Source organism: Lepisosteus platostomus, chromosome 16 (assembly GCF_059453375.1).
Source record: "Lepisosteus platostomus isolate fLepPlt1 chromosome 16, fLepPlt1.hap1, whole genome shotgun sequence".
NCBI classification, from domain to species: domain Eukaryota; kingdom Metazoa; phylum Chordata; class Actinopteri; order Semionotiformes; family Lepisosteidae; genus Lepisosteus; species Lepisosteus platostomus.
Genome location: NC_142626.1, coordinates 23780539 through 23794148, shown reverse-complemented (window position 1 = coordinate 23794148; position 13610 = coordinate 23780539). Strand labels below are relative to the sequence as shown.

The 13610-nt window shown below is 49.0% G+C and overlaps 1 pseudogene; it reads right to left on the bottom strand.

The window, feature by feature from the left end:
* Positions 1-5910: 5910 nt before the first annotated feature.
* On the bottom strand, positions 5911-10218 carry LOC148647080 (uncharacterized; annotated as a pseudogene).
* Positions 10219-13610: the final 3392 nt, after the last annotated feature.

Below are 13610 nucleotides of genomic sequence, written 5' to 3'. Positions count from 1 at the left end.
TAAAATGTCATATAGTAACATATATTCTAAAACATATCTTATAGTATATTATGACTAGTCATTTTTAGTATATTGTAACGCAACAGGGGCTCAGGCGGGCGCCCTTGCCGCATTAGGTCAGCCCCCAACCGTCGGGGGCCACCCTTGCCACATTAGGTCAGCCCCCCACCATCAGGGGCTCGAACCCGGGATTCCCGCGTCACTCAACAGGGACCCAGCCCGGTGAGCCAAAGAGAGATCTCTCTACAGCCCAGGGGCTGTGATCCTGCTATTACTGGGAAGGGCGGTGACGTCACCTGCTCTGGTAAGTCGGCTCTTACACAGAACCTGTCGGCCATAAGCGTTACAATATTCAAAATATATTGTAATATACCTTACAGTATATTATGCATAGTATTTTAAAATATATTTGGTATATTTTGGAAAATATATTACGATATACAAAAATGGCAATAATTTACATATTGTTATATACAGTATATTTCAGTATACAACAAGATATATACAATATACTTGTCCTTAAAATATTTTATAACATTTTAATATATCTTCATATTGGTAGTAATATATATTTTTTAAAATATATTTTACGCAAGTTTCATTTTCATAAGGGGAGACAAATTTTGTCATCATGAGTCCCAGCATTAGGTAACTGCATGGCTACAGCGAATCACAGTTCATCGGAGCAATGTTCTGGTATCGAGAAAAAAATAATAAAACAGGGTGGGAAAATTTTTTTTTCCGAGAATCCCCAAAAAAGCTTCACCGTCCAAACATATATTTAGTTTAAGTGTTAGTACATTACAATAATCTCAAAAACAATTTTAAATCAACTTTAAAAAATACAATTGGCGCCCGTACACTAGGTCTTTAAAGCAGGGCTCGGTGTAGAACCGCGTGCAAAATCATACATTTGAGTATTTACTACCGTTGGTCTGTGATAAAAATAAATAAATAAACCAAATAAAAGATGAAAACGTGAAACCGAAAGTGCAAATAACACAATGCGGAAATATTTTTACCGGGTTCACTCGGGAATTGGAAAATGAATGTATTTATTATATTAAATAAATCCACTGGTGGATAGTGGTGATATTGAAGATAAAACCTTCAAAACGCCCTTTGTCGTGCAGGCTGTTTCATGAACCAACATTTAGGAGAATAAATATTGTTTTTTATTTGTATTCTGGTAAAAAAATTCTTAATAACGATAACACGTGTTATCTAATTTATCCAAACCTATCCACGTCCCATTTTTAAAATGCATTACTCTTAATGAATAAGCTATGTGAAACTGCAGAATTTTAGATACTCATGTTTGTCGTAATAAATAATGTAAATATGTTAAAAACCTACCTTCGTAATTTTAAAGAATTTAAACTAATAAAACCGGTGGTTTTGGTAAATTAATACTGTGTTTCTGCTTAATATGCACATGCATTCTTAAGTCATTTTTTGTATATTATATGTAAGTTTGTACGTTTTTTATTGATTTTATTTAAGGTAATGTTTTATGTCGTAGTAGGAATTAATATTACTCTCAGAAAACATGCATAGAAAAAAACAGCATAGTAGATTTGTCTTGAAAAGATCATAGAAAATGCGTTACTGGTTGCTGAGAGGGAACTTAAAATTTTTCACCAATTTGTTTATTTACATTCCTATGAAATTATTGTGGATAAAGAGCCAGGCACTAGGGGAAATGGTTGCATCGTGAACACCTAAACATATAATTGAAAAAGTTAGAGGTTTGATTGGTATCTGACTTAAAAAATGTGTTAAAGTATGCCCTCTTACTTGATTTGTAAGATTATGTATTGTAAATTGTTGTAAACCAGTTACACTTAATATAAAACAGAAAACTTAACTAAGTTTGATTATTGTAAATGTAAAGGAAAAAGTTCAGTTAGTTGTATAGCCAAACATATAATAATACCCTAGTGGAAAATCCAGCTTTGACCAGCTTGGATTCTGAGCTGGTTAAAGCTGGTTTGTTGCTGGTCAGGCTGGTACCCAAGATGGATGCTAGCTGGTCAATGAGCTGGAAATTAACTGGTCAAGCTGGTTGTTGTCAAAGCAAGTTTGTAGCTGGGATGGATTTTTGGCTGAATGTGCATCATAGAGGCTTAAAAACTGAAATTGATGGGAAGTAAATAATGAATAATATTGTAGCGTTTGCAGGTTCTTTTCAGAACTAAAGAACAGTGGAGACGCGATTAACCAAGCACTGACTTTATTTATCAACCACACCAAAACCAAACACAGGAGCTACACACATGAGGAGACTGACGGAACACGTACACATATTTAGGGTGGTAATTACCTAACAACACACTATACTTTTACAGGACTACACAGGGCACTAGAATTACTAGGACATTATTTACACAGGTAGGGTCAGCCGCTGGTCATCGTGCTGACCCTCAGACTCTCCCCGGCTACCACTCCCAGCATGCCCAGCGGTACTACGAGCGCCTAGGGGCGCTTCCTCCTCACCACCAGGCGAGGGCGTTACACTGCCCCCACCTGAAGCGTCTGGCGTCTCGCCGACGTCAAACACCCCCCTCAGGCTGTACTCGTATTCGGCCAACTGCTGCGGAACCCTGCGTGAGCGGCCGCTGCGCCGCGGTGACGGCTGGCGATCCACGGACGCCCCACTATCGGCCGGCTCCGGCCCCGGCTGCTCCTCTAGAGCCTCCCCACACAGCTCCTCCTCCCGGGCCCGGTAGGGGGCCAGGCGGTCTCGGTGCAGGACCACCACTCTCCCCCGTGTTCGCAACCGGACACGGTAGCAGACCTCGCCCACCACCCCGAGTACCTCAGCGGGCCCCTCCCACGACGGCACCAGCTTAGGGCTGAGGCCTTTGCGGCGGCACGGGTTGTACACCCAAACCGAGTCTCCGGGCTGGAAGGCAGGCCCCCTGCCGCGCAGGTCGTAGTACCGCTTCTGCCGGACCCCCGCCTGTGTCAGGTGGGTCCGTGCAAAGCTGTGCACCCGCTGCATCCGCTGCCGCAGGTCCCACTCGTAGTCCGGTCCAGCCGGTGGTGCCGACCCGTCTCTGGGCGGCGGGCCGAAGACCAGGTCCACCGGTGTTCGCATTTCCCTGCCCAGCATGAGCGAGGCCGGGGTGCACCCGGTGGATTCCTGGACCGCGGTCCTGTACGCAAGGGGAAGGTGGCGGTCCCAATCCCGTTGGTGCCGGGACACCAGGGTGGCCAGCTGGGTGGCGAGCGTCCGATTCAACCCCTCTACCAACCCGTCGCTCTGGGGATGCAGCGGTGTGGTCCGCGTCTTAGTAATCCCCAGACGCTGGCACACTCTGGCGAAGACCTGGGACTCGAAGTTACGTCCCTGGTCACTGTGTAACTCCTCCGGCACCCCCAGCCTGGCAAACCCCCTCCAGCAGTGCATCGGCCACCGTGGGGGCACTCTCGTCCGGGAGGGCGTAGGCCTCCGGCCACTTCGTAAAGTAATCCATGGCCACCAAGATGTAGCGGTTCCCGGCCTCGGTGAGCGGAAACGGGCCCAAAACGTCCACTCCCACCCACTCCATAGGAGCCCCCACCTGGTGTTGTTGGAGGGGGGCCCGAGAGCGCTCGGGGGGACCCTTCTGTGCCACGCACACCGCACACGTTCGGCAGTACCGCTGCACGTACCGGTGGCAAAGACCCCAATAAAAATGGCCTCGGAGACGCTGCAGGGTTTTTTTACCGCCGAAGTGCCCCACACCCGGCTGGCCGTGCACCGCTCGGAGCACCACCCCGCGGAGCGACCGAGGCACCACCAGCTGCCACCGTACCTCGCCACTGGAGGGTACCCGCCACCCCCGGCGCAGCACCCTGACCTTTACCTCCAAGGCCTCCCACAGGGCGCAGAGGGCCTTGACGGACTTCGGGTGCGGGGCGAGTTCCTCTCGCGTAGGCCGCACTCCTGCTGCCCTCCAGCGGAGCACCGGCCCCACGTCAGGATCAGCTGCCTGACGCTGCGCCAGGTCTGGCAGGCCCACCCCCAGCGGCCCCTCCCGGGCCGTGGCCGCGGTGCTCACCCCCGCCACGGTGCGGACAGCCTCCTCACGCTGCTCCCGCCGGGCGCAGTGATGGCAGTCCGCGGCCTCGCAGGGGTGCCGCGAGAGAGCGTCGGCATTGAGATGGCGAGACCCCGCACGGTGCACGACAGTGAAGTCGTACTCCTGCAGGATCTCTATCCATCGCGCCATCTGCCCCTCTGGCTCCTTAAAGTGGAGCAGCCAGGTGAGGGACGCATGGTCGGTCCTCAACCGGAACCGGGTCCCCAACAGGTACGGCCTGAAGTAGTGGACCGCCGCCATCACCGCCAGCAGCTCGCGACGGGTCACGCAGTAGTTCCACTCAGGCCTAGTCAAAGCCCGACTATAGTAGGCCAGTACGCGCTCCCCATCCGGCCCTTCCTGTGCCAACACCGCACCCACCCCCGAGTCACTCGCGTTGGTGTCGAGAAAATACGGCAACCGCGGGTCGGGGTAGGCCAGCACGGGGGCCCCCACCAGAGCTTCACGCAACCGGCCAAAGGCAGTCTCACAGCCCGAGTCCCAGTCAAAACGGCGGCCCTTGTCGGTGAGGCGGTGCAGCGGGGCAGCGATGCTGGCAAAGTCCCTGACGAACCTCCGATAGTACGAGGCCAACCCCAGAAAGCTGCGGAGCTCCGCAACGGTGCGTGGAGTCGGCCAGCCCCTCACTGCGGCGACCTTACCTGGGTCCGTAGCCACCCCTCGTGGTCCAACAACATGTCCCAGGAAGGTCACCTCCCGCCGCAGGAGCTCGCACTTGCGGGGGTTGAGCCTCAGGCCAGCACGGCGGATGCAGGCCAGCACCGCCTGGAGGTTCGTCAAGGCCTGGTCGAAACTCCGTGCATGAACCAGCAGATCGTCCAGATACAACACACACTGGTTCCGCGGGACCGATGCCAGCACCCTCTCCATCAGCGGTAGTTGACGCAGAACCTCCACGAGCCGTCTTTTTTTTTTACCAGTACGGCTGGCGCCGACTACGGGCTCGCGGAGGGCTCAATCACCCCCGCTGCGGCCATCTCCCGGATCTTTTCCTCGGCGGAAAATCCTGGTGGGATGCGGATGGGCCGAGCGTCGCCGGTGTTGATCTCGTGTTGGACCAGGGCAGTGCGGGTGCAGTCCTCATCTCTCGCCGCAAAGAGGTCTTCGTTCTTGGCGAGTAGCTCCTGGAGCCGCTGCCGCTGGTCCTGATCAAGGCCCTCACAGCTCCGCTGGAAGAGGTCCTCAACGGCACGCCTCGCTTCCACGCAACGCTCGGCCCCCGCCGCCGCCTTGTCTGGCCCCCCGGCCGACTCAGGGGCAGGATCCGGCACGCTCGCTCCCCGGCTCGCAGGCCTGGTCTGCCCCGGCGACTGACGCCGCCGCCGCTGCCTCTTGTTCCCCCGGCTCCGGCAAGCCCGTGTCCCTCGGCCTTCGCCGGACCTGCCCTCCACCAGGTGCAGTCGCTCCCCCTGCCACACCAACTCCTGCTGGTCCAAGTCCAAACTGGCCCCCACTCGCTGCAGTAGGTCCAGCCCCAGAATGCAGTCCTCCTGGATGGGTGCAAGGTAGCAGGGGTGGCGCACCGTCGCTGCACCCAGACGGAAGGCAAGCGCCCGTTTCCCCCGGACTGCAGCGAGCTGTCCCGTCACGGTCCTCAGCCGCAGGCTGGAGGCCTCCCATCCTGGGGGGTTGGTGCCCTCGGTGTCGGGGAGGACGCCGGGCCGGAGTAGGGTTACCGATGAACCGGTGTCGAGTAGGGCCAGGCAGGGTTGGTCCTCAATTCGGCAGTGGAGGTACAGGCACCGGCTACAGCCGACTCGCCCCACGGTGGCGTGAGGGGCGCCGGTTTTTACAGCGCTCTCCGGAGCGGGGGTTGAGGTGTTCAAGGGCGGCCTTCCCCACGCTGAGCCGCCCTGTTCCCGTTCCCGTTGGGGAGTGCGAGGTTCGGGTGCCCGGCAGAACCGGGCTCGGTGTCCTCTCTTCCCGCAGCGGTTGCAAATCGGCGTGCAGGGCTGTTCCGCGGCGGTCGCTGCACGGGCTGGCTCCTCTTCCCCCTCGCTGGGTTCCTCCGTCGCCGCCTCGGTCAGCCGGCAGGGAGAACTGCGTCTCCTGGCGCTTCCAGTCACCCCGAACACTGCCTCAGCCCGTGTAGCAAGGGCCAAGGCCTGCTCCAGCGATGTTGGCGTGGCCAGCTGCACGTGGCGCCGCAGCTCCTACAGTGAGAGGGCCTTGAGAAAGGCCTGGAGAGCCATCTCCCGCTGCGCCTCCCGGGGGAAAGTTGGGTATCCTCGGCGGGCGAGGAACATGACATCCGCGGCGACCGGGCCCAGTCGCTCTCCTGGTCGGCGCCGCCGCAGGGCCAGCCTCTCCCGCATCAAGTCCGGCGCCTCCTCTACACCGAAGCGCAGCTGGAGGGCTGCTGCCAGCGCCGTGTAGTCGCCTCTGTCCTCCTCCGGGACGTCCAGGAGCACCTGGCAGGCCGCTCCTTCCAGCGCCGCCGCCAGGCGGCCGGCCATCTCCGCCCGGCTCCAGCCATTCGTCCGGGCCGCGAGCTGGAACTGCGCCTCATAGGTCTCCCAAGGCGCTTCACCATCGTAGCGACCTGGTCGCACCCGCGCCGATAGGTGTGGGAATCGCTGATCGGCTCCGGCAGGGAGGGCATCCTCTCTCCGGGGCAGCCGCCCCAATTCTACTAGCAGGACCACTACTGGGTAGCCCTGGTAAGGGCTGTGGCCACCTGTCGCACCCAGGAGTTGCTCAGGCTCCCTATGTGCAGCGCCAAGGGGTTCTGCGTCTTTCAACGTCAGCCGGCGCTTAACGGAATCGGGTAGTGTCTGCCACGAGTTGTTCATTCTGCCCACTTCTGACACCAATGTAGAGCTTGCAGGTTCTTTTCAGAACTAAAGAACAGTGGAGACACAATTAACCAAGCACTGACTTTATTTATCAACCACACCAAAACCAAACACAGGATCTACACACACATGAGGAGACTGACGGAACACGTACACATATTTAGGGTGGTAATTACCTAACAACACACTATACTTTTACAGGACTACACAGGGCACTAGAATTACTAGGACATTATTTACACAGGTAGGGTCAGCCGCTGGTCATCGTGCTGACCCTCAGACTCTCCCCGGCTACCACTCCCAGCATGCCCAGCGGTACTACGAGCGCCTAGGGGCGCTTCCTCCTCACCACCAGGCGAGGGCGTTACAATATATTTGAATATATTATTCAAATATATATATATTTGAGCAAATGTAATGTGCTTCATTACATGCATTAGATTAGATGATGATATTATGAATTTAGTTGTGTAGTCACATAACAGCTGAATATCAAGCCAGAACATACCACCATGGTTGGTACAGTGATGTTGTTCATCATAATTACTTAAGTTATTAGAGACTACTATTGATCAGAAATACAAGTTAACAAATACATTTACAAAAACATTTATTCATGTTTACAGCAATAACATATAAATAATTAAATCTGTTCGATTGACAATTCCACTAACATCACATCAAAATGAATCAATTCGCTGATTATAATCCTGTGGGTAATGTTTCTTTTACCCCGTTTTGTCTTTCTTTCCCTCTCTCTAAACAAATATATACAGTATCTGTGTTGGCACAAAATCAGTCACATGTTGACAATCTGCATATTGAGATATGCCTAGTTATAATAAAAAAAATCTGTAAAACTTGCATTATTGTGTTTTGATTAAAATGTTTAGTTTAACATGTTTGTGGGATACAAGCAGATATTGACCCACAACCCTAAATGTCCTTCAGTTATTTTGTTTAAATAAATATACCAACTGATCTTACAACAGTTAAGACAAATGTTTAGCCAGAACAACAGCTATCAAATCCAGTAATCTTAAATAGCCTACAAATACAATGTACACATAATGAAACCAAACTCTTGTTGGTAATACTGGTTGGCCAGCAAGATCTTGTTGGCAATGCTGGTTTACCAACCAAATGTTGGACACAGAATGGTTAAATTATCAACGGAGTATAGTCAAACTGTAGCCCATTATTTCACTGTATTATGCTATATATTGGAAAAACGTCAAGTTGCTTTGATTGTAAGGCTAATTTGTTGTTAAGTCAAACTAATATTTATCTGAAAGAATATAAGCACTATATAATTATCTAAACTTCCTCATTATAGTTTGCACTGTGAACACGTTTGAAAATGCAACAGCCATATTACAAATAATGGTCATATTACAAATAATCAGTGCAAAAACAACATCTATATTTACAAATATACTTTACATGAAATTCATAAATATTCCATTAAATTAATAGTGAAACAAACAATTTCTGCAGTTTATGTGCTATAAATATACCAAGAACAATAAATAGATAATAAAGATTAGGGTATTTTAAAAGAACTGCATAATAAAATTCAGGGGTGATACAAAAATTGACATCACATTAAAAAATCTTCCAATACTTTTATTTTTCAAAACTCCTTGCACACTTAGATTTTCAGTTGATACCCACCATACTTTATATACAAATTAAGGCTATGCTAACATGCATTTAAATACCTTTCCCCCCATGCTCATTTTTTTCTTTTTCCATCTCTCCATCGGTCCACAGACTTCTATATATACATTTTAGAATTTAACATTATTAACTTCTCTTCTACTCAACTCCTTCCCGACTACTTTCCTAGCTTTTTGTTGAAAGCCAAGCCAAAGTTTGTTTATACATTTCTTTTCTAATTTTCATTTTTGTTTGAATAAATCTCTCTCAAATATGTTGGGAAAGGGGCATTTTGTAAGGTTTACAGGTTTGTGCAGGATAAAGGACAACCGGAGACAAAGTAGGCACACAAGCGCCAGCTTTTATTCTCCTTTACAACAACAACCACAAGATTTACACACACATTAGTGGACCGACGGAACACATACACAGGTTTAGGGTGGTAACTCGTTAGCAGACTCTACATACAGTACTTACTAAGCTTTAAAGAACACTTAAACTAACACAGGTCTATTTACATGAGCAGGGTCACCTGCTGGTTACCGTACCCTTATCGTACCCTCAGACTCCCCCTGGCTACATCTCCTAGCCTGCTCAGCGCTACACTGCCCCCACCTGAAGCGTCTGGCATCCTGCCAACGTCGAACACCCCCCTCAGGCTGTACTCATAATCAAATGGCTGTGGAACCCTGCGCGAGCGGCCTCTGTGCTGTGGTGACGGCTGGCGACCTGCACTCCCCCCCATCATCAGACGGCTCCGGCCCTGGCTGCTCCTCCGGAGCCTCCCCGCGTGGCTTCTCCTCCCGGACCCGGTAGGCTACCAAGCGGTCTCGGTATAGGACCACCACTCTTCCCACCTTTCGCAACTGGACCCTGTAACAGAGCTCGCCCAGCACCCCAAGGACCTCGGCGGGCCCCACTCAAGACGGTGCCAGCCTAGGGCTGAGGCCTTTGCGGCTTCATCTATCCTCGGCAGGGGGTAGGAGTCTTTCCGGTTGACCTCATTCAGCTTGCGGTAATTGGCACAGAACCTCCACGAGCTGTTTTTTTTTTCGGACCAGTACAGCTGGCACTGACCACGGGCTCGCGGAGGGCTCAATCACCCCCCTTGCCGCCGTCTCCCGGATCTTTTCCTCCGTAGCAGTCCGCTTGGCATGAGCCATGCATCCCAGTGCTGCACCCAGACAGATGACAAGCATCTGTTTCCCCTAGACTGCAGCAAGCTATCCTGCAGGCCGGAAGTCTCCTATCCTGGGGTGTTGGCACCCCTCGGTGTTGGAGAGGATGCCGGGCCGAAGTAGGGTTACAGAAGAACTGTTGCCAAGCAGGGCCGGTGTCCTGCCCGCTTCTGACATCAGGGTTGGTCCTCTATTTGGCAGTGGCGGTACAGGCCCCAGCTACAGCCGACGCGCCCCATTGTGGCGTGCGGGATGTCTGTCTTCATGGCACTCTCCGGATGCGGGGGTTGAGGCGTTCAAGGGCGGCCGTCCCCACACTGAGTGCTGGGCTCAGTGTCCCCTCTTCCCACAGTGTCGGCAAAACAGCTTGCGGGGCTGTTCTGCAGGAGCTGCTGTGCAGACTGGCTTCTCTTTCCCCTCACTGGACTCCTCTGTTGCCGCCTCGGTCAGCCAGCAGGGCGCACTGCGTCTGCTGCCTCTTCCAGCCACCCCGAACATGGCCTCATTATTCTCCTTTACAACAACAACCTCAGGCTTTACACACACATTAGGGGACTGGCGGAACACATACACAGGTTTAGGGTGGTAACTCGTTAACAGACTCTACACACTTACTAAGCTTCACAGAACACTAAAGCTAACATAGCTCTATTTACAGTACATGAGCAGAGGCCAATTGCTGGTGATCTTATGGACCCTCGGACTCCCCCTGGCTACAACTCCCAGCCTGCTTCGCGGTACCCTCAGTGCCTAAGTGCACTTCCTCCTCATTACCAGGCGAGGGCGCTACATTACATTAGCTTTGTAGTACAGTATGATCTTTCTTATAGTGCTTTTAGCTAAGTGAGAACTATCATGAAGACTTACCTCTGTAAAAACTAAGGAATTTACAGGATAGTGAATGTTGGAGCAATTTTAACTCTCAAATATCATAATGCAGATGTAAAGGTGGAAGTGTTATCATTCACAAATTGTTTGTCAATGGCCAACATGAATGTGGTAGCAATTTGACTGGAAGGTCCTTGAAACATACAAACTATGTATCAGTAAATTAGTACACATGATTTAGATTAAACATGCAGAAACAAACAGTATCAACCTTTATGCTCTACTGATATATTGCATTAATAATGTTTGGTAATGTAGGGGTTTTGTGATTTTACTGAGCCAATTATTAATTGTGGCAAGAATGTCCAGCAGGCACACTGCGAGAATGTCCTGCCCCTTAGGAACTTTTCTGCTCCTGGGAACCGTCCTGCGCCTAGGAACCTGCTCTGCCCTTTAGTACCTGCTCTTGCGCTCAGAGTATTTGAAAAGTCCAGCAGGCGTGCTGAGGGACTCTGCGCTGCCTATTTTAGCTGGAGGGACTGCAGGTCGCTCATTGGTTGAAAGATTCATGGGCATCAGAGACCCATGTGGGTTTACCCTGCCCTACCAGTTCCTGATTGGCTGATCTAGGTGGAGGATGAGTAACCATGCTCTCTGACCTTGGGGTTGTAAACCACTTGAGATGAAGCTCTTCCTTGGAATCTCCCAGACTTTAAGGCGCCAGAGATGAACATTTGTCATCTCGGCTTCGGGAGTTCTTCCTTATCAGGACACTCCATCAGCTAGAAAAACACTTTAAATGTGAACCAAATGGAATGGCCCCTCTGTGTCAAGCACCACTGAGATGAAGGATGGAGGGACTGGCAAGGGAACAGAAAACTTAATTCCTGTATTTTAATAAGCCTCGCCGCTACAGTAATTGGGGTTTTCTAGTTTCTTTCCACTTTATTCGACACAATGCACATTGTAAAGCACTGTTAGCTTCCCAATATAATCTCCATTTCTCCCTGGAACTCAGGATAGGTTTGGTATATTGAAGGGAATTCTAAAACTGGACTGCATGTGTGTGCAACAGGTCTCCTTGCCAAGCAAACTCTCTAAGGCAGTAAATTCAATTTTTACTTCCCGTGCTCCCGTGCCGTGGTTTCGGAAAGCTTGAGACAGGTTTTCATATTTTAATAAAATTAGTTTATGTGTCAAATACGCAGTCTATGTACTTAGCTATGTCGATACAGTGTGCACTAATACTTAAGTGTTAAGACTCCTCTCGAGCTTTCTGAGACTCAGCTTAGCGCCATATTCGTCAACAGAACAAATGATCCAAAATTGATACTGCGCAAAAATCAAGTATTATGTGATTGGTGAAAGGAATAGATGCCAAGAGTACTGATGCCAGCTCCAACAGATCACACACACCTATTGAGAATGAGCAGGATTATACATTGGCCACTAGGGTTACCATATTTGAACATCAAAAAAAGAGGATACTCTGAGGAACTTCCTATTGCCTTATCTGGGAAGGGGGTCGGGATAGAGAGGCTTTGTTTTATGCTTTTGTTTTCCTATGTTTTATGTTCATTGGTAAAGTAACTGTGATGACGTTTAACTGTGTGAGAGTCCCCTCTGCTGCAGTAACAGTATCCTCTGTTTTGCTGCCAGATTTTACTAAATAATCCATTAATTTGGTTGACGAACTCTCTCCTCTAATTGCCTTTTTGTGTTTGTCTGAGTCAACATGAGCTTGCAAGTCAAGTACACCTTTATTAGCCATGGAGACAAAAGTACCAGGCTTACACACCAAACATTCAGCTTCCCAGTCTTCTCTGCGTCTTCGAAAACATGGAAATTTATTTTATTGCTGTGAATTTACACTTTTGCTTTGGCATTGTGTTTGAGGGTAGGAAAACGAGAAACAAAATAGGGAGCCTTTAATAAGATAGCCCATACAGAGTGCTAATGTGGACCTCAGCACTGAAGACCCATGTAGAGATCCATTGTTCACGATAAGGGTTCTGCTCAACTCCGCTCTTGAGAGAATAAACAGCATTCCAAAGGATGAACACCTCAGGATGTTGAGCAAATCACCCCTTACAAAGGAAACTACCAAACCAGTGAGCCACAAAAGTGGGGTTATAAGATGTGCATGCTTTGCGACTCAAAGGGCTTCATACCTTAAGATTTGATTTACAAATATTACAGTATAAGCTTTTAATTGTTCAGTACTCTGTCTTTCCAAATATTTTAATGTTCCTTCTATTTTGTAAAATGGGATATTTACTAGAAAGAGTATTTTTGGTTTTAAAACGGGGTCAGGAATTATAATCTTTCAGGAATTATAAACTGTTTTTCTTTCTGTCCCATTATGATTGGCAGCCTATGGCTCGTGTACCGCATATGGCTCTTTTGTCCTATGAAAATACATCCAACAAATACATGCAACTTGCAATGTTTAATTTAATTGTTAACTGGGAGTGAACAGGAATGTAACAAAAGTTCATACAGTAGATATTTAAAAATCAATGAGTAAACCCTAAGTGACGTCCGTTCACCTTTCCTGTGTTTTTTATTTCATGTAATTTAAATATTTCGGGGATTTTAGTGCTTAAATAGAGCAGCACATTATGCATGGTAGCTTGTCATTAAATACTTAAGATGAAAAATGTCAAAAGTTGACTTAAGAAACCACTTTAAAATTAAAATAGGATTTTATTTTTAAAGGCAAGTCAGAAATCAATCCCTAAAACATTACATTAAAAGTAATACAAATAACTGGCAGTATTATATAAACAAAATTAAAATGGTTTGCAATTTCATCCTTAGACTACAGATGCAGCCATTCAAAATGCGCGGTAAAAACCCGCGGTACAGTAACCTACCCGCAGGGCACCGGAGGGCACCGCGGTAAGTGTTTGGCTGGCCAAAATGACCGACAGGGGCACTCATGGTGCATTGGTTGGTAGTGAAAAGATTTAATCATTTAATGTCTTTACTGTGCACATTTTAATCAGCTTAGTTTTGAATATTTATATGGAATTTTACCACTAAAGGGAAATTTTAGTAGC